The sequence below is a fragment of the Neomonachus schauinslandi genome, chromosome 4, assembly GCF_002201575.2.
Source record: "Neomonachus schauinslandi chromosome 4, ASM220157v2, whole genome shotgun sequence".
NCBI classification, from domain to species: Eukaryota; Metazoa; Chordata; class Mammalia; order Carnivora; family Phocidae; genus Neomonachus; species Neomonachus schauinslandi.
This window is the reverse complement of record NC_058406.1, coordinates 166,854,723-166,879,467: the sequence shown is the minus strand read 5'-3', so window position 1 is coordinate 166,879,467 and position 24,745 is coordinate 166,854,723. Positions and strand designations below refer to the sequence as shown.

The 24,745-nt window shown below is 43.1% G+C and overlaps 1 protein-coding gene across 1 annotated transcript in view; it reads left to right on the top strand.

Moving 5' to 3' along the window:
* EXT1 (exostosin glycosyltransferase 1) overlaps positions 1-24,745 on the top strand; it is a 276,879-nt gene that overhangs the window by 5,788 nt on the left and 246,346 nt on the right. The window lies entirely within an intron of this gene.

Sequence of the window (24,745 nt, the reverse complement as noted above, 5' to 3'; positions counted from 1 at the left end):
GAGCTGTTTAGTCAAAGTAGGAGGTTTTTGGACCTTTCAATTTGGCCCTAAGGGATTTAGGGACCAGACTATGAATTAACCGAATGATAAGTTGAATACAGATATGTTCATAGAAAAAGGAAATGTGCCCAAGTAATAATTGTAAATGATTATTTGTTTATTTCCCACCATCCCAAACTATATTAACAGACTCCTTGAGCAAGTTCATGATCCAGCAGTGAACCTTAAGGTGAATGTTTTCCTCCTCTAAAATGAAAGGTGGAAATTGTGCTTCTTAGGTTTTAAATGTAAAATATGAGTGCCTCTCCCCCTACAGTTGTATGATAGCACAAAAGCATTTCTAAAATAAACCATACAAGCACAGTTTAAAAAGAAAGATAGGGACCATTATGCATTATGCAGAATTATGAAATTGGCAAGTGTGTCTTCTTGCACTCAGGTTCTAGTTCTCTCTGCTACCCCTTTCTTAACCTCCATCTGAACTTGCTTTCTGGAGAGGATCTGGGAGCCTCATTTCCAGGGAATCCCCCAAATAAAGGTAGGGGTGCTGGGGGCTCCACCTCTGGGGACATTTACATATTGGTTGAGTCCAGGTCAACAAACGACTTGGTTTAGAGTAGAATCTGACCTAAGCTAGAATTTCGTCATAGAGCGAATGGCTTGCTAATAAGGCTTGGACAGGCCCTGCAAGGGGAGGCCACTGTTGGTCCCCCTGACTGTACCAGCAGCTCTAGGTGACACACACTTGGCAGAAGGGGAGTTGTCACACCCTCAGGTGGCGATTGTTGTCTTTGTCTGAAGGCCTGTAGCTCTGCCTCCCAGAACACTGCTAGAAAATGACCTTGAGTATACTAATATCACTCCAGAGGCTGCACTTGATACGTCCTGGCTGCAGGGTGTCTTGCGAGGCCATTTGACAGGTGTGTAGACTGAGACCAGCTGTGGCGAGGTGGTGTGTCTAAGGGGGCACAGCTTTGGAAGTGGCTGAACTGAGGCCACAAGCCCAGCCTTTTCATCCAGTCCTCTCATTCTCACTGAGGCCTGCCGCCACCCCGAGAGTTAACCAGGTCAGGCTAGGTGGTCACTGGCTTCGGCAGTCTCCTGAGCACGTTCCGTGTTCACACGCGGACAGCGGGCTTGTGTTGCCCTGAGCTCAATGACTGATGGCTTTTACTTAGAAACTCTTCCGCTTGTGACCAAGTTTGTCGACTGAACAGGGACTCCCTCAAAAGTGGAAGATCTGTTGAGTGCCTGTGATTTGCATTTACCTTTATTAGCTCATCTCAGCCTTTCAACAACAGCGTGAGGTGGGTTAAATCCCCATTTTACAGATTAGAGTGCAGGCCTGGAGAGGGTAAAGGAAGGAGCCCAGAGTCACATAGCTGGTGAATAAATGGTGGTGTTCTAACGGGGGCGCTTGGATTCCTGAGTCCATTCTTTTTCCCTCTACGAAATGTTACTGCCTTAAAGAATTGAATGAAATTTCCACCTGTTCTTACGTTATTAGTGAGTTTAGTGTGTTTCAGGTGTTTGTATATCATCTTTTTTTTTCTACTGCTTTTTTTTTTTTTTAAAGATTTTATTTATTTATTTGAGAGAGAGAGAATGAGAGAGACAGAGAGCACATGAGAGGGGGGAGGGTCAGAGGGAGAAGCAGGCTCCCCGCCGAGCAGGGAGCCCGATGCGGGACTCGATCCAGGGACTCCAGGATCATGACCTGAGCCGAAGGCAGTCGCTTAACCAACTGAGCCACCCAGGCGCCCTTTCTACTGCTTTTTAAATAACATGTTTCCCAAGAAAAAAATCTGGCTCAGAGATGTGATCACAGTAGCCCCTAATTTTGACATTTAAGCATTGAACTCCTTAAATTCTTCCCGTTATAACTTTGTGCAAATTCTTTTAGTTCTCTCCTAGAGCTCTTCTAAGCAAGGAAAAGGACTGTGTGTGAACTTTGCCCTCACTGATCACGTGATCGTGAGCAGGGTTTCCCCCCTCTGGTTGCAAGTGAACTGTGAGACAGGACAGGAGTGAAGGTTGCCCTAGGTAAACAGGTAAACAGCATGTTCCGGTAGAAATGGGAAACCCAATGGAAGATTCCATTTCTGACAGAATGGGCCAGGTTTCTGGAACTCACCTTACCCCACTTCTCCCAGATCTTCCAGCCCCCCAAGGCAAAATAGTAATTAGAAAATTATAAAAGTTAGACCGTGCCTTTGTGAAAAATTGGTAAAAGAGAGAAGGTACAAATGTGAAAATAAATTTTTTCTCCAATCCCCTTGATAAGAACTCCCTATTAGAAGAACTAACCACTGTGATTAAGCTTCGGTGTCCTTGGCCAGTTACAGCATACATCTGTGCCTTTATGATTATATCATTCTACCTCTGCATACCCAAGTACCTTGTATAGATATGATAATTATCACTTAATTAATTGTAAGTAAATAATGAATTCAACACATTTTCCTTAAGTGCCTTGTTTGTGTCAGACACACAGGCATTGGACCTGGGGCTGTAGCCGTGAACCACACACCCTTGACCTTTCTTCCCGTTCTAGTCTGTCGGGTTTGAAGTCAGACTTGAATGTATTTTTGCATGTTGCTTTTTTCTTAACATTATCCAAGAACATTTTCCACTTCTACTAAATAGGGAAATCCCATTAAAATATTAAAACAGGATTTAAAAAAAATAAAATACTAAAATGGGATTTTAATGGCTGGATGGGTTTTTTTTATGAACCCATAGCTTGTACCATAGTTTATTTAACCATTTACGTTTTCTTAAGAAATTTGTTGTTTTTTTTTTAAAGATTTTATTTATTTATTTGAGAGAGAAAGAATGAGAGACAGAGAGCGTGAGAGGGAAGAGGATGAGAGGGAGAAGCGGACTCCCCGCTGAGCAGGGAGCCTGATGCGGGACTCCATCCTGGGACTCCAGGATCATGACCTGAGCTGAAGGCAGTCGCTTAACCAACTGAGCCACCCAGGCGCCCTGAAATTTGTTGTTTCTTATTTTTCATTTTTGTTATTATATAAATAAGATTTTTTTAGTGTTCTTCTTATAATTCTTTATTGCTTTTTTATTATTATAAGTAAGTCTGTGATGACTGTCACTTGGGTATTGGGTGTTTGTCTTTGCCTTGAGTTAGGTCTCTCAGAGAACAACACAGAACTTCCCCTACCCCCTTCCCCCCTCCCTCCCTCCAGCCCAGCCTTTCTGAGAGGAACAGCTATTTTTTGAGGTGAGGCTGAGCATCCATTTAGTGAAGTCGCCATCATTAAATGACTGCTTAGATAAACATTTGTAGGTGTTAACTGGTCCTGCAGGGGGTCTTTGAAGCTCCCACAGCTTCTGTTCCCTTTGAAGTTTCGTTTTTTTTTTTGCCTGAGCCAAAAACCTCCGTGAGTCTCTTCTTGAGCAGGCCCCCTCAGCCTTCTTTCTCCTCACACGGTGCGGCCTTCCCCGGGACCTTGGAATCTGCAGGCCTACCCCTCAGAGATGTCATTCTCTCAGCTAACTGTTCATCAGAGCCCCGGTTCTGTTTTCCCAGTGGTTGCTGACACCATGGCGCAGGGGAGGTGAGTTGGGGCAGGTCGCTTGAGCTCTGGGCATCCGGTTAGGTTAAGGTCTGGACTCTTAAGTGCGAAGGAGGCACTCGTCTAAGTGATTGACAAAGCGAGACCAGAAGCACAGCAAACAGATGGTTTATGCTTCGTTATGTTCAGGGCTTGCTTCGCATCTCATTGCTCTGAGCAGTAAGGGCCATGTGTCAGGATACACGTCCTCGCTTTGTGTGCCCTCTAGTCTTCTTGGAAAACCTTTAGAAGACAGCCTGTGACCCCGGGCCGAGGAAGGAAGTGACCCCCACAGATTCCTGGACGAGGTGCTTAGCCTCTGCCTCAGTTTCCACATCCTCAAGTGGAGATCCTGACACTCACCTCACAGGGTCGTGAAGGGGTTGTGATGAGGTGGCGCGTATGAACATTCCTTATAAATGCCTATGTGTTCTACAGGGTGGTGTTATTATTAAAAACCATCTTCCTGCTTTTTTGTAGTCAACCACAGTGGTTTGCTTATTTCATAACTTGGCTCTTCTTAACGAAGCCACAGAAATAACTGTTCCTCTCTTCCTTGGTGCCTAATCCCCGGGAAATTGTGGTTGGGACCGGGGAAGCAGGGCTCTCGTGTCCCTCGGCTGTGGAAAGATCTACAAGGGGCCTTCAAGTTGGAGCTTGCAGGTGGCCTGGGGCAGGGAGAGGGTGGCCTGTGGGGCAGTCAGGCACTTCCCTGACTCCGTATCCTTCATGATCCCTGGTTCGCTACTCTAAGAACGCAGCTTCCCGTTTTTGCAGTGGACTTGTGCACCCTCACCGGTGGAGGGTGACATCGGGAGGGACTTGTATGAATGGAGCTCAGCTCATCGGTATCCTCCCTGGGCTGTTTCTCGGCAGGCCCCCAGGTGACAAAAAGCAGAAAATTACTCAGGCCACTTGAAGTCACAGGATTTATTTGAGGAGACGTGGAACAGAACACTGATCTGGAAGTGCCCCAGCAGGTTCTCAAAACTCAGCACAATACCTTTCTTCCCACTCTGGGCCTTCATATCTCCCTTGACTGGCACCACTGTCCCTGTGCGTGTCTACCAGCTACTGCCCAGTCTTTTCTTTTTTTTTTTTTTTTAAGATTTTTTTATTTATTCATTTGAGACACAGAGATACAGAGAGAATGAGAGAGAGAGGGAGAGAGCATGAGCAGGGAGAGAGGCAGAGGGAGAGGGAGAAGCAGGCTCCCCGCTGAGCAGGAAGCCTGATGCGGGGCTCGATCCCAGGACGCTGGGATCATGACCTGAACCGAAGGCAGACGCTTAACCATCTGAGCCACCCAGGCGCCCCCTGCCCAGTCTTTTCTGACCACTCCTGTCGGGGCCCTGGAGGCACCCAGCCTGATTGACTTTACTGGCCACCGTTACTCCTTCTGGGGGGGAGCCATTCACAGAACACATCTTGGGGATGGTGGTGGTCTCATCAGTTAAAAGATTGCCCTGCCAGTCTGCCGCTCTTGATTTAGTTGGCCATCCTTTTGCAGAGAACAGCCTGAAGTTGCTTCCTGGAACAGGGGTCTGTGGTTAGGGGAAGTTGGCTGTGGCAGGCACTGATGAAGCCATATCCTGTTGGCATGACATATTAGAGCCCGGTTGATGGTGACGATAATAGCAATAGCAGCTAATATTTCTTAAGAGCCTTCTGTGTGCCTGGTCCTGGGCAGTATCTTCTTCAATCTTTCTGTCCACCCTAGCAGGAAGAGCTGCATTTTAGGTGCATTAACTGAGACAGAGGATCTTTACAGGTGACTCACGTAAGAGCACACGGCTGGGATCTGAACCGGGCCCGGCCTGGCAGCTGGACCTGCACTCTTCCCCATGGCAGGCCCCTGACGGTCTCTGCAAGCTGGACTGGATGTCCCAAAGACCCCACACTCACCAACAATACTGTCATGGACTGAGGAGCACTCGGACTTCTCCCCTAGTATTTATTTAATCTTACTGTAGAGGGACAATTTTTTTTTTTTTAATTTCAATTCAATTAGCCAACATGGAGTACACCATTTGTTTCAGATGTTGTGTTCCATGATGTCTCAGTCCCTTAGAACACCCAGTGCTCATCGCGTCCCATGCTGTAGACAGTTCTCACCCGTTTGGTGATCTGGTTTCTCAGCCCACAGTAGATTAGCAGCAGTAAATCTGAAAGGAGGGGACTCCTGTAGACAAATCTAGGAAGAAGGGATCCCTGGCCACCTGGATGGGAGGAAGTAGGCCAGGAAATGGTGACATGTCATGCCCAGAAGAGGTAAAGAAGCATTGCAGTCTGCGAGCAGCCGGCCCAGTGCCCGGGAGTGTGTCCTACAGCGTCTTGGGGGGTGTGCCCGGCGCCCCACCGCCTAGTGCCTTGCCTATCACGGCCAGAGCGTCCGTAAATATCTGATGAACTGCGGCACAGTACAGGGCTGACCGCAAGCCATCGTTTGTGGACCCTGCCCTTTGTTCAAGAAAGTAGATGAACAAGGAATGCATTTTGTAACTTTTTTAACCCCGATGGTTAGAATAAAAATCGTTCCCCGCTCCTAAGCATAAGGTCTCCATTTGAAAACTTGTCTGCCAAGCTCAGCAAGTTCCCCAAGGGCTCTAGACACCTGGGGTGTCCTCTGAGCTAGCACTGGATTTCTGATGTTTGTTGCTAACTCAGATTTCTTGGGTTTCATGACACATACCAGGACTTTAAAGTAAAGAAATGCAAAGTTTCCTGGTATTGTGGTGTGGGCCTATGACGCGAGCTACTCCTGATTGACTAAGACCCAGAATGACTTGGCCGTGGGCTCAGGTGAGAGAGTGGCCCTGGGCCAGGGCTGGCCAGCTTGCCCCGGGCATGGCACATGGAGGTTGGGGATTGCAGAAGGGAGGTGCCCAGGAGAGGGGAGGGGACATCAGGATTGTTGCTTAGGGGTCGTCCTGGCAGGCGTGTTGGAGCATATAACCTTAGCTTGCTTTGCTTTTTTCCCCACAATCCTGGGGGTGCCCAGAATGGGAACTGATGGGTGGAGGTATAAAATGGATTTCACACTTGCTACATACATCTAGCACCCTGACAGATGGGTGGAAATCATCCACAGCACCACCGACAAAACAGTATGACCACGCCACCACCCTAGCTGAACTTGCCTTGGAGGCTTCCCACAGTTCTTTCACATGATAATCAAGGTGGGGTTGGTCCAGTTCTGCCTGCCTGTCCATCCCCAGCCCCATGGCAGAGCCCCATTCCTCCGTACTTTCCCCACATACCCTCTTCTGCCTTTCTGGAAAAGCCGCCCCCCTGCTCCGTTTTTCTTCTTCCAAAGTCTGGGTCAGAATAATGTGTTCTAATAGAACATGTGATACTTGGTTGCAGCTATGGTTTTATATTCATTTAACTATTTATTTTTCTCTTTCCTAAGTAGATTGTATAGGCCCTGAGGGGAGGATTCACGTTGGTTTTTCATTACTTTCCTCAACAAATACATACTGAGCACCTACTGTGTGCCGGCACTGAGGATTCAACAGTGAACAAGACATCCCAGCCCTCTAGGTGCTCACTGTCTTTGCCACCAGCAGTGGCATGGGTTAGAAGGTGCTAGATGCTGTGGAGAAAAGCAGGGCATGGAATGGGGTAAGGCAATGGATCTCAACCTGGGGAGTTTCTGAAAATGGGGCCTGGGCCCTACTTGTAGCCAGGCCAACCCTCTAGGGTTGAAGTTCCAGGCTTTTAAAAAGCTCACTAGGTAATTTGGGGGCACCGTGAGAGTGGGGGTGAGGGAGGGTTTTGAGTGTTAAATATGGGGGGAAGGAGAGCCTCGTTGGGGAAGTGACATTGAGCTCACCTTGTGTCTTCACAGCCGAGCACCACGTCTGACCCACCCATACCAGGCACTCAGATTTTGTTGGGTACGTGAAAACAACTTCTATTTATTTAACCGATGGAATTATTACCACAGCTGGCTGGGTGTTCAAAGTACGGATTCTCTAGCTGAAACGCTCTGGTAGACAGCACAGACCTCCCCATGCGCCCTCTGGCTTTATTGGATCACTTGCTGATTCACCCAGAGTTTCTTTTCATTTTCATTTTCTTTTAATTTTTAGAAAAAAAATACTTTAAGTCATCTCTACGCCCCACGTGGGGCTCAAACTCATGACCCAGCGATCAAGAGCCACATGCTCAGCCAAATGAGCCAGCCAGGTGCCCCTTTCATTTTCTTTTTCTTCCAATAAACTTTTTAACCCCCGAGGTAGTTTTTTTTCTTTTTCCTTTCCCTTCCCTTCCCTTCCCTTCCCTCCCCTCCCCTCCCCTCCCCTCTCTTTCTTTTTACTGTTCTTTTGGATAAGAGCATCAGTGAAACCAAATTAAAATGAACTGAGGGGGTTTGCTGCATAATACGAACCCAAAGAATTTATTGCTGTAGGAGAAACCATTATGGCCTTTTTATTATTTAATTTTAACAGTCTGTAGGTATTGGGACTTTCTGTCCCTCCTTCATTGCAATTTTTCTTCCTAATAGTTGGTCGAATACAACTTTTGGCTTGCGTTTTTTTGCTCGGGTTACATCGAAATTCTGTTAACTGCTACTGAAGCATTGCCCCAGAGTATATAATAACATAGTGCTTAATTGAGCTATCAGGCTCCTAATGAATTCATACCGAGATTTATCATTTAATTAAAGAGCAAAGGGGAAAAAAAGCAAAGGGAAGGTGTACCGTTGTTTCTCCCACTGGCTTCCATTTCCTGCGTTTAAAATCTCCTGGCTTGTTTGTGTTCGCTTGTCTACGGGAGATGGCATACAAGTGCTCAAGGTGTGTGGATAAAATGGAGGATGCACTGTATCACAATTACTTCTAATAGATCTTAAAAATTGATTCAGATTTGGTGGCAATTGTACGGTACTTGATTAAATATGAATTATGTTTTATGTTTTTTACAAAGCTCGGTGAGGTCATTCTCCAAAATTATTTCTAGGTCTGTATATGTAAGCCAATCTGAAAATCTAATCACAGGGAATCTGCTAACTGAAATGCTTTGGCTTTACTGAGAGGCAGAGAATACATTTTTCTTGAGAACACCATATCTTATATGCTGCATGCTCCTTTAAAATTCACACTGCGTTAAAAAAGCTACCTTTAAGCAATACCTTTCATGATAACTGCATTTTTAAGTATGCAAGTGTAATGTTGCCAACAGGTAAATGTAGGGCAGTCTTTTATTGATTCAAAGAGTGGAAATGCTTAATATTTTCTGTATTTAGGTGAGTTATATTACATGTTTGTTTTTTTTTTAAAGAACGGTATTTTATGTTAAGATAAAACTTAGGTACCTCACAGTATAGTTGGAAGACAGTAGTATTTTCCTATACTTACTTTTGATTTAGCCATGTATAAGAAGTAATCCAAGTGGGATAAAAGGATTAAATATCAGAAGAAATCCGGGCGCCTAGGTGGCTCAGATGGCTAAGCGTCTGCCTTTGGCTCAGGTCATGATCTCAGGGTCCTGGGATCGAGTCCCGCATCGGGCTCCCTGCTCCTTGGGAGCCTGCTTCTCCCTCTGCCTCTCTCTCTCTGTCTCTAATGAATAAATAAATAAAATCTTTAAAAAAAAAAAAAGAAATCCTTTTTTTTTAAAATTGAGATATAATTGACATTTAACATTGTATTAGTTTTAGGTGTACACCATAATGATTTGATGTATAGCAATTTTTTTTCTTGTGACGAGAATTTTTAAGAGCTTTCTCAGCAGCTTTCCAGGATACAATACAGTATCGCTAACAATAGTCAACATGCTGTATATTGCATCCTCGGGACTTTTTTGTCTTATAACTGGAAGCTTTTACCTTAGACCCCCTTCCCCATTTTGCCTGTCTCCTACCCCATCTGTGGTGACCACCAATCTGTTCTCTGTATCTCTGTTTTTTTGTTTTTTTTTTTTAGATTCTACATGTAAGTGAGATAATACAGTATTTGTCTTTCTCTGTCTCACATCTTTTACTTAGCATAATGCTGTCAAGGTCCTTCTGTGTTGTTGCAAATGGCAAGATTTTCTTCTTTTTTAAGGCTGAATAATATTCCACTGTATATCGCTACCACATTTTCTTTATCCACTCATGTGTCAGTGGGCACTTAGGTTGTTTCCATGTCTTGACTATTGTAAATAAGGCTATGAGAATAAATCTTAAGTTTCTATAAAAATAAGCTAAGAAATGAGCATCCTTAAATTCAAAGTACAAAGTAGATAGTCTGTGGGAGAATTGATGCCTGCTTCAGCCTCCTTGGGCCTCAGTTTCCCTCATCTGGTTTTCCTGCACAGAGACCTAGGAGCTCAGTGCTGATTGCGACTACTGTGCACGTACGTTTATGTCTGTATGTTTGTCATATGTTTGTCTGAGGAGACAAGCTTGGTGTCAATCATGGCATCAGGTGGTTTTGTCTGGAGGGCAGAGCAATAAGATCATGGAAATGACCTTAAAGATTCAGTGTAACTCTTGCATTATATAGATAAGGAAACAGAGACCCAGGGATGTTAGGCAATTTGCCCAAGGTCATGCAGCCAGTTGTGACAGAGTCAGGAATGGACGTACATCTCTTGACTTGCAGCCAAGTGTCACTATGAAACCTTGGGTGACTTTCTTCTCTGCTTCAGTTTTTGCACTGGTAACATGGGAATAGTGGTAATTTCCACGTCATGGTGTTGTTCCTATGAGGAGTACATGAGTAACATTATACACCCTATGCTCAGAAGGGTGCTGGGTACACAGTAAGCGCTCTATCAATAACCACCGTTAACCATTGTCATTAATCTGATCCATTAAAATGCCTTCGACTTATATCATTTCAGACTTAGCATTTGTGTGTGTTTGTCATTGTTTTCATTTCACTTCTTTTATTTGACCTGTTTACAGCTCATTTTAATGGTAGTGTGCCATCTGATATAGTAGCTTGCCAGTCATATGGACGCTCAAGGTGGTTTGGCAAGTGCCCAGAATTCCAGCCACCTGTTGTAACTATTGCCAACATACAGCAGATTTTCATTTCTGGGAGGGTGTTCAACCAAGAGTCCAAGTCATTAGTATGACTTTGTGTCTTTAAAAAAATTCTTTCTCCTTTTACAGAAGTATTCTGTTTCCCACTTGTTCTGTGAAGCGGAGCAATCACATGGGTCTTCTTGTCCCTGCCTCTTGAAAATGCATTAAAACGGTGGCCGATGTGCCACTGGGATCACCTGAAATGGCTTTCCGAGAGAAACCTGTGCCAGATAGAGAAGATAAAACTAGTTGTTGTTTTTTTTTCCTCTAGCAATTCAAGTAGCCAAGAGAGTGATCCCATCATGATGGGGTACTTAGCAAGTCAGGAAGCAATAGCAGTGAATAACTTTCTGCTTCCCACAATTTGCATGGCTATTAACAATTGATGACTCTTCCTTGAGGATAGAATTACCAGCGGCAGCGATGCCTGTCCCTGACGGTAAACTTCTAATGGCGGGTCCCGGGGAACATTAGGGAGGAAACTGTAGCCTGTGTTTTGAAGATCTGGGAGGGTTCGGACACAGTGTAACTTACATTTTCATCCTTTCTCCCAGGGGACACAGCTGCAGTTGATCCACAAACACATTGTAAGAGCTTTTCCATAATACCATTTTTGCCACCAGATCCAGATGTGATCTGATTCCTACTGGATTCCACACGGTAGCAGCCCTTGCTGTGATTGGGATATACCATGGGTGACATCCTGTCCCTCGGAACTTAATCATATCAAAACAAACAAACAAACGAACATGTTAGAATGGTATTATATTCTTGTTGAAAATCACAGAATCACATAGAGAGTTCTCTAACAACAGCTTTTGAAAAAGCGACTCTGGCGAATGGTTCACTAAGTATAAGTAAAAGCAAGACCTTCCTGGCCTCATCCCAAGTTTGATATTGCTTAGTCCCAGACAAAGAGCAGCCATATATTTTATGCACAATGGTGACCGTAGGCCTGTATTTGTATATGGAATAAATATTCAAAATCCAAATTTTCTTTTTCCCGGAAACATTCCTGAGTCAGGTGTTGGATATTATTTTCTGCCAAGAATCACGGTACTATTTTTAAAAATACTACTTTTTTCGTACCCCCTTTCCTTGTCCCAGTGTCTTCTTATCCCTTCTCCACAAAATAAAAACTGGCTTTTCTTTCTCCCAGTAAGCTGACTTGTCGATTCAGGTAGCAGAGAGATAAACAATAGCGTATTGTATTTCCAATTAACTCATTTAATTAGATGAGGTGAATTAATTGGATTTTTTTGACATGTCTCTGAAAATCTAAAATACTCGCTTTTGGATTTCCCAGGTAGGGTGGCTTGGGCGCTTTGTAACTTTGCTCCTATGGAGGACCTGGTGTAAGACCTATCATTTGAAGGCTGTCATTTGAGTTCCCCTTGGGGGTATAAAAATGGTCTAGTGATTTTTCAGATAGCAGAGCATAAATCAGCAGGCTATTTGGCCTGCCCTTCAGTCCAGGGCTTTCTCTGGTTATCACCAACCTCATCAACAGAAGGCTTGATTAAGCATTTCTCTGTCCACACGGGGCAGGTGAGATGATCATCTAAGGGACTCTCTGAAGTTTTTCTCCCTCCATTCCCATTCTCTCACCCTATATAATTTCAGGGGTCTGGGCATGCAGGCTTTGAGGGTCCTTCTTCTATCCTGTTATGACAGGGCCTGGAGAAATTCTAGAATTTAGACCGGGGCAGTTTTAAACCTTATGTCATTCTCCCTTGCATTATAATTATTTAGTTTTTATCTCTCTGGTTTTATATACCTTACAGGGTAAAGCCGGCTCCTTCTTCTCTGTACTCTAGAGTTCACCCCCACCCCCACCCCCGATGGCAGCCATTTGCTTGACAGTGTCTAGTAAATGTCACTGTGTTTGATTAGCTTGTCATCCTCCTTTCTTTAAGTCTAGAAATTACTGAACCAAAACAGATGGAGGAAAGACTATGGTATATTTTGGAATCCATCTTCATTTAAAGTTTTCTTTAGCATATGTCTTTTTCAAACACAATCAAGAGGGCCAGCCCCCCCCCCCCACCAAAAAAAATTGGGATCAAAGTATACAGCACCTCCGTTCATGGTGGAAAAATGCAGCCGATAGGCTCTCTCTACCATTTGCCTCTAAATAGTTTTTAATCACAAAGATTTTGGGATGTTTCGCACTTTATATTCTACTTCGAATCAAGTTGGTAAGTCCACTGTAAGTTATAAGTTGGTAGTAGTCGGATATAAATCAGGTGATCATCCTGAATGTCAGTCAGCTCCAGGAGAACAGAGATGGTGTGTATTTCTTTCTTTTCTTTTTTTTTTTTTTTAGATTTTATTTATTTATTTGCTAGAGAGAGCATAGGCGAGAGAGAGTGAGCGAGAGTACAAGCAGGGGGAGCTGCAGGCAGAGGGAGAAGCAGGCTCCCTGTTGAGCAGGGAGCCCGATACGGGACTCAATCCCAGGACCCTGGGATCATGACCTGAGCTGAAGGCAGCCGCTTAACGACTGAGCCACCCAGGCATCCCGGTGTGTATTTCTTTTTAATCTGTTTCCCTGGCATCGGCACAGTGCTGAGTGGCTAGTAGATCCTCCAGAAATACTTGTCGATTGAGTGTCTTTTGGTCATGGTGGCCTGTTAGTGCCAAATAAAAGACTCGTGGAACTGAATTATTTGAATTCTTTAATTTTGTTTGGAATCAACGACCCAAAGGGGATGTCGGATAGGAAAATATGTTTAGAAGAATTTGTCCTTTCCACAGCACCCCCCCCGCCCCACCTTGAGGTTCAACCTAGGAGTGAAATTAGAGATTCACCAACATCAGATGATGATTTGTGGCTTTGCAATAACCTGTATCTTTGACTGTCAGTTTAGCTGTGAGTAGGTTCCTGATCATAATTCTGTAATATCCCTAACAGCCTGCTTTATGGAGCTTGAAGTGCATTGTATTATCTAGGATGGGCCTCAGTTCTTGGCCAGGTATCCTTTCTGTTGTTCAAAGCTTGCCTCCTTTTGGGGAGCAGGCTGAGAGAGTGAAGTCATTGCAGAGAATTGTGGTAGATCCGGGCAACTCCACCATGAAAGGACCGGCCGTTCAGTCCTTTGTGCTTTGAGTGCTCCCTCCAAGGAAGGGACCGACAGCGTTGTCAGGAACAGAGCCTCAGTCCTCCTGTCTGCTGATAAATGGCACACCAGCCTGCCATGCTCAGCCAACCACGTGTGGTGCAGTCATCTCTCCTGGACTCTAATCCCGTGGCATAAACCTTACCGAGGAAGTCCAGGGATACAGTTCTGTGGCCTTACCCATCATCCACAGCCATCCATCATGGCTTCCTACAAGCTGGCTTGAGCTTCCTGGTTCATCCCTAGGCACTTCATTCTTCTTTACAGGCCTTCAGATGATGCTTCTGGGCGGGGCAGCACCTGCCATCTCCCACTACCACTCACAAGGATGGATTTTTTTTTTTACCACTCCTCTTTTCCCTGAGGTGCTCTCTGGCTGTTATCAGGGAACCATCAGACGCACTTTGTGGCTGTTCTGAAAGCCCTCCCCCCAGCCGGAGTCACACCACCTACATTGTACTTCTTCCTTTTTGTTACCTTTTTTTTTTTTAATAACAAACTCTTCCTCCCTCCTGTGAAGGTTGTGCATGCCCAAGCACATGTGTACACGCACACACACTCTCTCTCTCTCTCTCTCTCTCTCTCTCTCTCTTCCTGTCCCGGCTCCCCCTCATCCTACATCAGGCCTCCTCCTGCCATTCAAATCAAGCTCTTCTAGCTTCTAAGAGTTCTCATCTTGGAAACTCAATTTTACATTTAACTTTGAAGAGAGAGCCACCCAAGGGTTACAGCATAAACCACAATCTGGTGATGTTTCGGAAAAAAATATTCTTTTAGAATTCAGGTTACAGGTTGTAGAAGTAATACTTGAGCATTGTTCCAAGTTCAAATATTACAGAAAGTGAAAGTTACCTGTAATATGTCCTCCATTTACTACTTTTATATTTATATATAGTTCTCTTTTCTAATTTCCTATCTTATTCACTTACTTATATATCAAGCATCCATGTCCGTACATATAGATCTCTCACTTTAACAGCTGAAGGTATTCTCTTGTGAAAATAATCCTTTGATTACATTATAATAGAGTGTAAAATGCATTTGACTACTGACCAGAGTCTGTTTTCCTGTATATTCACCCCCAATTCTTGGTCAGAATGAGGGGTAGTCCAAGTTGTTTTTGTTTGTTTTTTAGCAAAATGAGTTTTTCTGAGGGATAACTAGTTTAAATGCTTTGATTTCTCAGTTTCCCACACCTGTTAAAAAATCTATTTTAAGGGCTAAAAAAGGCTTAGGATTTTAATTGTTTTTTTTAGATATAAAAAATCATATACAGTTTATTTTTTTCCAGTTAACCAAGAGACCAAAGTCCACTATAGTAAAGACTCAGTCTCCTGTAGAGGAAGAATCGGAAAGCTTTGCCTCCATCAGGACAACTGAGATTCGAAGCACAGGTCGTGGAAGTTGGGGTGTGACCCCTTCAATAAGTGTGATTGGGAAAAGGTTTGTCGATGCTCTTTGTGGAAAGTTGGTAGCCAGATACAATTGCAAGCTGTTTCACATTACTTCACATAGTGCTTTCAAAGTGTCTGTTTATTGTCCCTCTTGGCACTAGCGCGTGCAAATCAGGACTGGCTGGATGAGAGTGAGTCTAGCACAAGGGCAGACAGTGGGTCTCACTCTGATTTCACCAAAAGCCAACAAGAAAACAAAAGCAAAGGTGGAGAACAGTAAAAGAAGGAGACCACAGTTTCCTCATTTGGGGACCAAAATGCTGGGTGCTGAATTTTCACTTTCCGATTAGAACTGACGGTTGAACAGATAATGATTTATTTCTGAGGTTTTGTGTCCATTGCTGCAAGAATGATACAGACAGGAAGAAGCTGTCAAATTTTAGTTTGTTCCTTTTCTCTGTCTCCCCCCCCCCCCTTTTTTTTTTAAGGCCGGCTGTATGAATCCGATATCGGCCACTGTCTGACATGTCCTTCTGTGGTGTTTGCAGATCAAGTCTGCCAGAGATCACCATGCCAGAAAGAACCATGCCAGAAATCACTTTGCATTTTTCTGATGGAGCAGAAATGAACCTGGTTCATTCCATCTCAACAGCTTTACCCAGAGGGCTCAGCATGGACCACTGGTTTCATAAAAGAGGGTTAATGTGGAGTCTGGTTCAATATGGTGGCATTAAATCCTCCAGGTTTTATATTTCCATGAACATTGGCCTTAATTTTCCTCCAAAGGAGTCTGTGGTAACATTGTTTTGAGTATCCCTTGCTGATTTCAACTCCCAAGTAATAAGCCTGGGAATGTCCTCTTTCTCAGCTCAGCAGGAGAAGAAGGGGTATTCCACAATTGTGTTCGATACATTTAGTTTCTACCTGCTGGCTTCAAACAGTATTAATTTTTATGTGCTCATTATGTATTGTGCTTAATTAAAAGCAGTTCTATTCGCAGAGGTATTTGTAGGATCTTTTCCCTCTGAAATGAATAAAACAAATAGGCATCTGGTATTTGTTTTGTATAACACAATCCCCATAAAATGAAGAGTAATAAAACATAATTATCTGTAAAGGCTTGTTTTATAAGCCTGAGAATGGGCTTGTTTCTACCAGGCTTTTAAATTCCACTCATACGATAAAGACTCTCTTTGTACATTAATCCATAACAGCAATAACAACAAAAGCTTCCCAATTACATGTGTGAATTCAACTTATCTTTTATTAAACAAATGGGTTTCCTTTTTTCTGTTATAGTGTGCATGATAAAAGTTTGTCATCACATTTCTTCTACACAAACACATTCTGTTCAGTGTAGCTTTAATTCTGATTTTTCCCTATAATTAAATTAACTATTTTTTAATTAAATTAATTAAACAATTTTGTAGTCCCTTATTGAATTTTTTAGATCTCAGACCACTCTGTGGATTCTAAAACCTTTCAGAAAAGTACACATCAAACTTTTGCATATGCTTTTATAAAGTTTGTAGGCATTCTGATTCTTGGTTAAAGGATCTGCTAATTATTTTAAAAAGTGTGCTTATCATCTGAACCTAAGATTTTAGCTTTAGTGTATGAATATCTGATGAAAGAAATCTGGTTTTGTGGCATTGGATTTAATTTCAGGGTTGGGCTCCTTTCTAGGAATGGAGGAACCCTCTCATCTGAGAAAAAAAATAATTCAGAATGTGGGAAGTATAAAAATTATTAATTCAGCGGTGGATTTGCTGTCAGATTAGATGGCAGTGCCTACATCCCTGGGGGCTCCTGTTCCCAAGACCGTTTTTATTGTTTCTATCCAACGCCAGGCACGAGCCTTGAAGTGGCAAATTCATCCTCTGAGGTTGTGTGTCCATTGCTGCAAGAATAAAAGAAGCAGTAACAAAATCATGCAGCGCAGTATTTCACAATGACAGTTTTATGTGGCTGTGTGATGTTGCAGAGTCTCGTATGTGCTATCGACCCCTTTCTTTTGAATCAAAGCACAGGGTTTTTCTGGAGAAGGGAGGCTTCAGAAATAACGGAGTCTAACACAAAATTAAGCCCCTACATAGTTATCCCATTCTGTCTACTATTATACTAATTGCTTACAGGAAGTGGAAGTACATGTATGTAATATTTATATCCAGTTTGACTAGTGACTTCTAATTTTAGATTTCTGACCCTTTTTTTTACATTATCCTTTTGCATTGAAATGACACTGAAACATTTGTATTACTATGAATGCACGCTGAATTAAATAGACGTGGCTACTTGATCTCTCCCTTCATGTTGTCATCTGTTGGAGAATGAATAGCTGAAAATAAGAACATCAGTTCCTCATCCAAAGGGAGGCTGAATATTCCAATTCTAGATCAGTAGTCACTTGGTATGCTCTATTTGAAATACCATTTTTGAACATACTTGGCAACTTAAAGTGCCCAATTGAAAAGCACTGTAGAAAGAGGAAGTCTGTGGACGTGCAATTAGTCCTTGGGATTCAGAGCGTTTCCTTAATGTGTGGAAGGCCATTATATGAAATCACTGGACACCATAGCTTTATGCCAGGTTCTTAGAATGGAAGGCATTTTCAGGATGGATTATTTCTGTACTCTTGCTCCTAAAATGGTTTACCTAAAGAGACTCCCAACTCCATAAAAGTACTGGTGGTGTGAAAAAAATTTGGTGGTGTGCTTTCATCAAATTTTAGGCAATTGATAACTGCAACTAGCCACCCAAGTGACAGGTAATCTTTATTATTACAAGAGTGCTTAAGTTCGCGGACTCTATTTTATTTGATTGGCAACCTCCTCCCACCTTTTATTTTATTTTCATGTTTTTCAAGAGATGAGGGTTGGGTGCTGGAGAATTTGCCAGATATTGTGCTGTTCCTTACTAAAAAACGAAGCCTTCCTGAGTAGAGCCAGATGAGCTGTATATTCTGAGATTATTTATAGTGTTTATGATAGAAAGACCAAAAACACTAAGCACTTAATAGCTTTCCTTATTTACAAGTCAGATTCATCTAAGGGGTATTATTCTTTTATTTTTCTGGTGCTTGAAATGCTCCTTTGAAATAGATTATCAGGGAGGATACACAGTGACACAAGATTTGTTGGCTATGAAAATGCAGAACGGATAAAGCTTTCCTTTCTTAATGCTCTGCAACAACCGAAAAAAGGTCCATTTTATTTAAGTAGAAACACTGCTTTTTGTCTAAGTGAAGTCACTCACACACACATATACCTAACATAGGATAGGTGAGTGTACGTGAACATGGGGCTCTTATTTCCCAATTATATAATAGATGCATTCCATTAAAGTTTGCAGTAAAATGAATGTCTATTAAGTGAATTATTTTTCCCTAGTGACTTCTGTAAAAATAGCACTGTCTTCCACTAGGCTGTGAATGTAGTATGTTCTCATGTTCGACTACCAGGAAAAAAGAATAGAAAGGAAACCCCCCCTTTTTTTTAAAGATTTTTATTTTTTAAAATTTATTTGACAGAGAGAGACACAGCGAGAGAGGGAACACAAGCAGGGGGATGGGAGAGGGAGAAGCAGGCTTCCTGCTGAGCAGGGAGCCGGATGTGGGGCTCAATCCAGGACCCTGGGATCGTGACCTGCGCTGAAGGCAGATGCTTAACGACTGAGCCACCCAGGTGCCCCAGGAAAAACCCTTTAAATACCATAAATCTAAAGAAAACACGAAGCTTCTGATAAAGCTTCCAATGACACCCCAAATACTGCCTGTGGTAGTTAAGCTAGGGTATATGACTTTAATAACAAAATGGCAAATACACAATAGTATCGCAGCTCCAAAAGTGGTACTCACTTCCCTCACCCTTCTTCCCATTGTTCCCATGGGAGAGAGAACAGTCACCAAGGTTTTAGCAAGTAGGTTATTTTAATAGTCTCAGCATCCTGTCTCCATACTGTATAAACCTGACATCCAAGTTTTGTTTTGTCAACTTAAATATGTAAGTTGAAAATAACCTCTTTCTAAACATTTTGTCCTAACTCTTCATCAATTTGTCACAGTATCTTTGCAAGAGGAGTGTTCGCCATGTTATTTAATGCTCAGCAGTTGAAACATCCGCTCCCCTTTAGCAGTAAAGTCTTCTCCCCGGTTCTTTCAATTATCAGCTATTGTGAGGTGATGTGGATTGTCTGAGGTGCTGTGCTTTGGGTCCCCTGCCCAAATGCCTGATGTGTCTTAGGCACTAACCATGTATCACAAAGGGGCTTTGCTTAACACACACTCTGTCCTCTCATCCTTCAAAAGCTCCATGTCTCCATTTTACAGATTTGGACAGTGAGGCTCAGACTTGCTAGATGATTTGCCTGGAGTCACTCAAAGAGTAAGAGGCAGAGTCGGCATTTGCCCTCCACTCAGATTGGGCTCTGGAACCTGGGCACTTACTTAATGCCATGGTCTCCGCCTGAGCTGTGTTTTCAGAGTCATCTGGGACTTTTCAAAACAGTGGTGAGTATAGACTCAGCATCTTGAGGAGCTGGGCCCTGGGCATCTGGATCTTGAAGGTTTCTCAAGTGACCCCAGTGCTTGGTCAGGCAAGCCAGACAGTAACTGAATCCTGTCACATGCCCGGCTCAGTTTCTTGCTAGGTTGAGCTGCTGAATGATCTGATCCTCACCGTCCTTGAACCTGCATTCCAGTGAGGGAAATGCACGTGCACACAGCCAATCCTGAGCACGATGCATTAGGACAGGTGCTGCGGTGGTGTCTTAGTCTGTTCGGCTGCTATAACAAAATGCCACAGACCAGTGCCTTATAAACACCAGAAATGAGTTTCTCACAGTTCTGGAGGCTGGGCGTCCGAGATCAGGGTGCCAGCACGATCGGGTTCTGATGAAGGGCTGCTTTGGGTCTGTAGCCTGCTGACTTCTCCCCGTGTCTTCACATAGCAGAAGGGGCGAGCCTCTTTTATAAAGGCCCGGATCCCATTCAGCAGGTTCATGCTTTAATCACCTCTCAAAGATCGCCACCTCCTAATTCCATCATCTTGGGGATTAGGTTTCAACATACGAATTTGGGGTGGGGGGCTGGGCACAAACATTTAGACCATAGCAGGAAATAGAGACTGTGCTCTGTAATAATTCTGATGAGATCTAGAACATAGTCACTTCAGCAAGTGCTATTTATTCTAGCTCCAAAGAGGTGTGGCATCTTTCCTCTGTAAACCCTACAATTAATCACAGAGAGCCTTGGTCCAGGTTCTCGTGAAGGTCCCAGTCAGGGATCTTGAATCTTCTCCATTCAGTTTGTCTGGGACAGCTTGGGTGATAAGACCAGTCATTTTTCTATTTCTTCAGTTTTCTCCTCAAACTAATGGGTATATTCCTTAGGGTCCACTTTAATGGGATTATTAGGTCAGGGATAAAGCACCAGCTCGGACTAAGCAGGCTTGGTTGTGATGGTGTTCTCTTTCACTCTTTTCTTCTTCTTTTTAAAGATTTTATTTACTTATTTGAGAGAGACAGCAAGAGAGCACAAGCAGGTGGAGGGGCAGAGGGAGAGGGAGAAGCCCCAGTGAGCGGGGAGCCTAATGCAGGGCTTGATCCCAGAACCCTGAGATCATGACCTGAGCTGAAGGCAGACCCTTAACCGACTCAGCCATCCAGGCACCCCTCACCCTTTTCTTCTTGAGACCCATTGAGCAAAAGCTATTGTTTGATTCCTGAGTTTAGAAAACCTCTGTTGAGCTGCTTGCTTCTGTTCTGGGCAGTGAGGACACCAGCGTGAGAGTGGTTCTTTTTTTTTTTTTTTTTTTAAAGATTTTATTTATTTATTTGAGAGAGAATGAGAGACAGAGAGCACGAGAGGGAAGAGGGCAGAGGGAGAAGCAGACCCCCCGCTGAGCAGGGAGCCCGATGCGGGACTCGATCCCGGGACTCCAGGATCATGACCTGAGCCGAAGGCAGTCGCTTAACCAACTGAGCCACCCAGGCGCCCGTGAGAGTGGTTCTTAAGGAGCCAAGTAAACTTGTCTAGGTTAGGAAGACTGGTGTTGAGGTATCAGCTGAGGCATGGGCAGAAGACCTATCTATGTAATGATACTGGGATTTAGTTCTTGAATTCTTTATATTCAGAATATGAATCAAGTCCAGGCGGGCTTTGACAACCAGGATCATTCAACACTTATGGTGACTGTTGGGTGATTGGCCACATTTTAAGAAGATATATTCCTAACAGCTAGTAGGAGCAGTGGGGACCCGATGGAGGGTATTAAATAGTACGGTGTTCTCCATAAGTGTTCTTTAATTGTGAAGAGGACTGTTCTGTAGCTTTATTCATTCATGCATTGAAGATGCATTTATTAAGTGCTTTTTGTATGTCAGACTCATTGAGAAGTCTAAATTTTAAACTTGGTTCTTTGATCTCTTAAGTTTAGAGCTTAGCTAAAAGTTTCGTTATATCTCAAAGAAGAATTGTATCAAATTATGCTTAAAATGAGGGGAAACTCTGTCTCTCCATCCCCCCAACCCCCAGTTCTGCTATTGATTGGTCTTGTCAAACAGTTTTAGGAGGTATAAAAATTTCTTGAGCCAAAAGTACCCCACTCCACAGCATATCCTAGTAACATAGATTGAGAAGCCTATTAGAAGAGAAGTTTAATCATTACCATCGGCCTCACTGTTCTGAGATTTCAGGTTTATTTCCCTTACCACAGACTTAATTCTTTCATCTGTTTTCAATTTCAGAAGAACTTTAGAATGAGTGAGGGAAATTAAAAGGAAGTTGGGAAGACCAGCAAAGATGTCATTGGCGGTGTGGATAGGGGTGACTTGTGACAAAGTTATTTGAAGTTGGATTTAAAAAAAAAAAGTGTGGTCAGCTCAGTGCGTAAGGCAGAAATGGTGTTTGGGGTCGCATTATCTGTGTTCAGAACTTTTTTTTGTTATAGAGAACACTGGTACCCTACATTTTCTTAAATTAGCCCATTCTTTTCTTGCTAAAAGAAACTGTGGGCATCTGATAAAATATCCTCAACTGTGACTTTATAGTGGTTTCATTTCTGGAGAGCTTTATTCACATTGGTGTGATTGAGGAAGAGTAGGCAGATCTTATGGGAAAATAAATGTAGAACTTTCCAAGTAATAAAGTCAGAAGGTTTCCAGTTGCAATCTTAAGGTGCTCTCTCTTGGCATCTAGTTTCAGAAACGCATTTTGCCCCCAGGTGTGAGTAACAGTGCTTCTTAGGACAACAGCGAGACTTACTCCATGAGAATTGTCCTTCTTGCCTTGTGCTATGGCACATGATATGGAGGTTTAGAAATAAACTCACCTCTGGACATAACAGTGTCTTAGTTAAGACATCTACTATTTTTAATACATTTTGTCTATTTTGGGCCTGCTGTGTTATCTTCGAGTGAGAAAAACCATCCACTTGCCTTGGTCTGAGGTCATATGTAGCCGTCAGTTCTCTGTAATGGACTCGATGATGTTATGGGTTTAAAATAACTGAAAATTAGCATTTCTTGTCCGCACGATAGTGGTTGCAGCCCTCTATCATTTTTAGGCTATTAATCACACTCCTCTTTTACGAGAAACTCCTGTCCTACCACCCCCCCCCTCCAGAAGTTAAATCTCATATTTTAATATGCCTAGGTAATGCCTGGCTCAAATCCTGTAATATTTTGTTTTGTCCTCTGCTTTTGTGATGGTGTTAAGACAAAGGCAAGTAGTAGAGGGGTTGGGTTGAAAGAGGAGAAGGAGGAGAAAATGGAGCAGTTGTAACCCCCCCCAGGGGTAGGGTAGGAGATTGTTATTACATTAGTGGTAGGAGGGCTTCTCCAGAAAATATGATGGTACAATTATTTTTTTTTAAACGTTTTATTTATTTATTCTTGAGAGGCAGAGAGACAGAGAGGCAGAGGCAGAGAGAGAGAAGCAGGCTCCCCGCCTAGCAGGGAGCCCGATGCGGGACTCGATCCCAGGACCCTGGGATTACGACCCGAGCCGAAGGCAGACGCCCAACCATCTGAGCCACCCAGGCGCCCATGATGGTACAATTAAATGGGGCTATTATTAAAAGTATGTCAGCGTCAATTCATTAAGTCACAATGGCAATTTCTTTATGAGCCCCTCTGGTCTCTGTCCTCTTGTGACTCTGTATTTTCAGGGAGGTAGGGAAGTTCCACAGTTACTTAGATGCCCATTCTGTTACCCCTTCTTTGGGGGCTGGTTCTCTGATGAAAAGATTTTATAGAAGACCCCCCAAGTACCTGTTTGCATCTGCAGGCATCGGGAAGGAAAATGGGGACGATCTGGTACCACATTCCCAAGCACTCCTGACCTTGTAAGCAGGTACTAGGTAGAAGAAATCTGCTTGAGGGTACAACAAATGGAGTCTTGTGGAAGATTTTGGATGAGAACCTTTTTATTCTGCAAGAATACTGAATTCACATTTGGCAGGCTTGTGTAAAAAACTGCAAAAATGTTTCCATTTAGGAAAACAATGTGTTTTCAAGATCAGTTGGAATCTGATTGCCTGCCTGGTTTAGTGAGAGCTTCAAGGCTTGAGTTGAGTGGGTAAGCATGTTTGACGTCAAACCGTGTAGTGGGGAGTCGGACCTGGCATCTCTGTCCCTGTCACTTAACTATGTAAGCCCCCACTTATTCATCAGGAAAATGAGGATTCTAGTATCTGTCTAATTCTTGTTGCTCTGTGAGATTAAACGAGATACCGGATGAAAAACATTCAGCACAGTGCTTGGCACAAGGGACCTGCCCTCTAATTATTAACTGGCTTTATTATCAATTTAGTTTTAGGACCAAAAAAACCCATAAGCCCCCCAAAACATAGCGATCTTATCTCTCTATTGAAGGGTAGGCCTATGAAGGAAGCTGAAGCCCAGAGAAATGATAATGTTAATTAGTGATAGAGCCTGAATTAGGATCCACATCTTCTGACTTTTCCCTGGAGCATGGTGCTTCCCATAGTAGGGGGTTATTCTGCATTGTCTAAAGGAGGGTGTGCCCCTAAGAATTTTGCCTGGTTTTCCTGGGCATCACATAGCTCGTAGGGGTCGTATGAACTTTTCCATTTGGCCTCAATACCTTCTCAGCCCCTATTATTGTATATATGAGGTACGACTTTTATATATTTAAGAATGAATTTTTATGTATTTAAGAACCTCCATTGCCCTGGTTCTTTCGGTGGCAAAAATTTCTGCACTTTTGAAGGCATTGTCATTGTCTGAGTTTTCAAAGAACTACCTTCAGAGAAAAATTCACAGTTTTTGATTATGCCTGAGGACCGCAGAACAGCATTTGAACTACAAGTGATAAAGAAGAAGGGCAAGTATTTGATTAAAACCAATCTCCCTTAAAGACTAATGTTTGAGTCTCCATCTGACCTTCTTCAAGGGAACTTCGATGTCTGCTGATGGCCAGGTCCAATTTATCGGGAGGTAAAAGAAAAGGCAATCATTTTCTTAATTCATTTATTAGCTTCCAGGCTTGATAGAGCCTTGATTGAATCTAAAAAATGGCATTAGATAATAGAAGAAGTTTAAGTGCTTAAGAAATATCTGACACGTCTCATACTTGCAGATTTCAGTATGGTATGAAGTTCTTATTGATAACAGGCAAGT